Below are 3,619 nucleotides of genomic sequence, written 5' to 3'. Positions count from 1 at the left end.
CTTTTTTGACTAAGAACTGTGTTTTGGTTACTGGTCTCACTCTTTATCTTTGCAGTTTTGGAATTTAAAAAATACCTGGACTCTTATCTGTCATCGATTGATAGGTAGATAGGGATAGAAATAAACAGAAAAATAAAAATGGCATGCAGACTTACTACGTTTTTTCTAAACTAAGCTTCCTACGTACCTACAGAGCAAAGTTTGTATTACCAGTTTTGACTTATGCCAATGAGATATAGATTTTTAATGTAAAAAAAAAATTGAGTTTGTTCAGTGAGCGATTGAAACATGGATTTTGGAGAATTTACAAGAATGACAGGAAAATAAATGGATCATATTACAGAATGGAGATGATGACGTTATAATAAACGTAACGAAAATGAAATGGAAATGGGCTGGGCATGAGAACGTGACACAACGATAATGCTTCGCAGAAAAAATTAAAGGACACTGACGATTAACGTAAAAGACACGTAGATTATTATTTCTTCCATGTTTGGAAAGCGCTTTGTCCCGCTTCCGTGTACTGAATTGCTGCACAAGCGCTCCAGTTGCTTAAAACTTCTTTATTTCACACTACCCCAGGTTTCGGCATTTATACTGAACCCATTTTCTAGTGATATATGAAAATTGTGCTGTGGTGAAGCGAAGTCCAATGACTTTCGGTAGACAGGAAAATAAGCAAACACGAGAATAAAACTCGTCTGGCATCAGATGTCTTTGCATCACCACAGCATGATTATCAGACTTCAACATAAAAATCTCGTCATGAGTAAAATAACGAACATTTTAGCAACTGAAGTGGTTACTCATCAAGTAAGGTGAATGGTCAGGCTGTTGTCATATTTTTCACTGAGAGTTTTATAATAGTAAACTGACACGTTCCACATGATAGCGACATATAGAAATTATGATCCATGGAATATGCAAATAACTACTACGAATAGGACATTTTTGTGCTTGTCATTGGCATTATAGTGCAGCGTATTCGCAGTCTATGCAAGTGTTTAATGCTGCCCTTACCGTCTCACAAGACGGCGACACTGCTAAAATCGGCGGACGTTCTATCGCCGTGATAGCGAACGCCTCTTGTAAGCAGAGATCTCAAAATTTCCCTTCAATGTGCCCCGAAACATTGTAAATGCTCAGCTACTTAAATAACGACATTAGTGGACAAATAGCTGGTAAACTGATGACCACAAAGATATTAAAATAACATCTAGTCAATTTACTGTCCTCGACATTCTAACTGTACACTATATTGTCTTAACTTTGCCATAAAGTAGTGGAAATGTTTTATGGGTGGGGTAATTCTTTCTATTTTCTTGTGTAATGTGTAGATTTCTTATCAATTATCGTCTTTTGTAGCTCATAAAGATTCCGTTTAAGATTCAATGAAAACAGTTGTTTGGAAATGTTTTTATTTAACTTTACTGCTATTTCACATGCTGAGCTTGGAACACTGACAACACAAAATGAATTTCCACGAGATACATGATTTGCCATTACTTTAATGTGGAAAATGATCCTCCACTGCCACATAGTTGTGTGTGAACGTGCTGTATTATAGAACAAGTGGACTACAATACCAGCGCCAGCTCACACTTTCTTATATTTCATCCTCGTCTTAGCGCTAAATGTGGTGTCACCGCCAGACACCACACTTGCTAGGTGGTAGCCTTTAAATCGGGCGCGGTCCGTTAGTATCCGTCGGACCCGCGTGTCGCCACTGTGAGTGATTGCAGACCGAGCGCCGCCACACGGCAGGTCTAGAGACACGTCCTAGCACTCGCCCCAGTTGTACAGCCGACTTTGCTAGCGAAGCTACACTGACAAATACGCTCTCATTTGCAGAGACGATAGTTAGCATAGCCTTCAGCTACGTCATTTGCTACGACCTAGCAAGGCGCCATTACCCGTTTATATTGAGATTCAAATTATGTATCATCAAGAGCGATGTTCTACAATTATGGATTAAAGTTAAGTATTCAAGCAACTACGTACTTTATTTACTAGACTCAACTCCTTTAACTGTTCCAGACCTCACGCCATCCTGCGTGAGCTTATAGCGTGCATTTCGACTTCCTCCTAACTCCGTGAATTGGCTCCTGCCAATTCACAACACTAATTATAAGCTTCCGGTAGTAAAGTAACAGGGTAGTGAACCAGTTAAACTATTAGCTGCGTCATTATACAGTGTTCTGCAAAACTTAAGAAGAGATTGATAAAGTAACACAACATATTAACTACTCGGTGGAAATGAAGTGCGAGAGCATGTTTCAGGGATCTCCCAGTCGTACACAGTTAAGTTGGGCGTCACGTGGCCTGAGGCAGAGCCCACGCAGGATACGGGACCTGCAACGAACTTGTGACGTCACACTAGTTGCCTTGCCCGACATACATAGCAAATGCTCGGTTCATTCTAGGGCCAGTGGGAAATCAGTATGTCAATGAAAAGGTACCCATGAAAGATCTTAACATTGTCATGTGTTATCGAGAGTTTACTTATATTTAAATGCTCAGTTAAGAATTATTAAAGTATTATGAAACAGTTACTCACTCCCCGCCACATATTATCACTGGAGCTCGTAAGTTCTGATCTCCCCTCTGCTTCCTTATATCAACTATTGTCCACATTAAACAATGCCAAGAAATTAATAAACAAATTCTTTATGAAGATTTTTAGAGGAGCAAAGATTACAATAAACTTTCAAGTTTATTTAGCTTTTCATGTTGAGATGGCTCCAGTTCTTCTTGTCTAGGGGTCTGAAAATCTCACATCAGGTCCTCATGATTGGTTTGAACTAAATAAATTTGAAGATTGTGGTTGCAGAAGCCGGCCGATGTGGCCGAGCGGTTCTAGGCGCTTCAGTCTGGAACCGCGCGACCGCTACCGTCGCAGGTTCGAATCCTGCCTCGGGCATGAATGTGTGTGATGTCCTTAGCTTAGTTAGGTTTAAGTAGTTCTAAGTTCTAGGTGACTGATGACCTCAGATGTTAAGTCCCATAGTGCTCAGAGGCATTTTTTGGTTGCAGAATTTTTTTTTACGTAAATATATTCTTTCACATTTTAGCATATCATACAGTTTTTTTTATTTTTCACATTAACAAAGCCGAAATTACATTGTTCGCCCCTATTATACAAGAATACGTCCGATCATATTAGAGGCAAGCTTATGACTCTCTCGCTCTGAGGAAAAAAAAACAATATTCCAAAGGGTTTACAAATTTTCTTAACAATTGAATTCCTGCTGGCTTTCATTACCTTTGCCAATGGCCTTACCGCAGCGGCTACACCGGTTCCCGTCAGACCACCGTAGTTAAGCGCTGTCGGTCTGGGGTAGCACTTGGATGGGTGACCATCCGGTCTGCCGAGCGCTGTTGGCAAGCGGGGTGCACTCAGCCCTTGTTAGGCAATCTAAGGAGCTGCTTGATTGAGAAGTAGCGGCTTCGGTCTCGGAAACTGACATACGGCCGGGAGAGAGGTGTGCTGACCACATGCCCCTCCATATCTGCATCCAGTGACACCTGTGGGTTCAGGATGACACGGTGGCCGGTCAGTACCGTTGGGCCTTCATAGGCTGTTCGGGAGGAGTTAAGTTTCATGACCTTATTAATT

General features: G+C 41.1%; 1 pseudogene; it reads left to right on the top strand.

The window, feature by feature from the left end:
• Positions 1-3,269: 3,269 nt before the first annotated feature.
• On the top strand, positions 3,270-3,387 carry LOC126185489 (5S ribosomal RNA; annotated as a pseudogene).
• Positions 3,388-3,619: the final 232 nt, after the last annotated feature.

Source organism: Schistocerca cancellata, chromosome 4 (genome assembly GCF_023864275.1).
Source record: "Schistocerca cancellata isolate TAMUIC-IGC-003103 chromosome 4, iqSchCanc2.1, whole genome shotgun sequence".
Taxonomy (NCBI): domain Eukaryota; kingdom Metazoa; phylum Arthropoda; class Insecta; order Orthoptera; family Acrididae; genus Schistocerca; species Schistocerca cancellata.
Note: the sequence above shows the minus strand (reverse complement) of the source record. Positions and strands in the feature narration are given on the sequence as shown.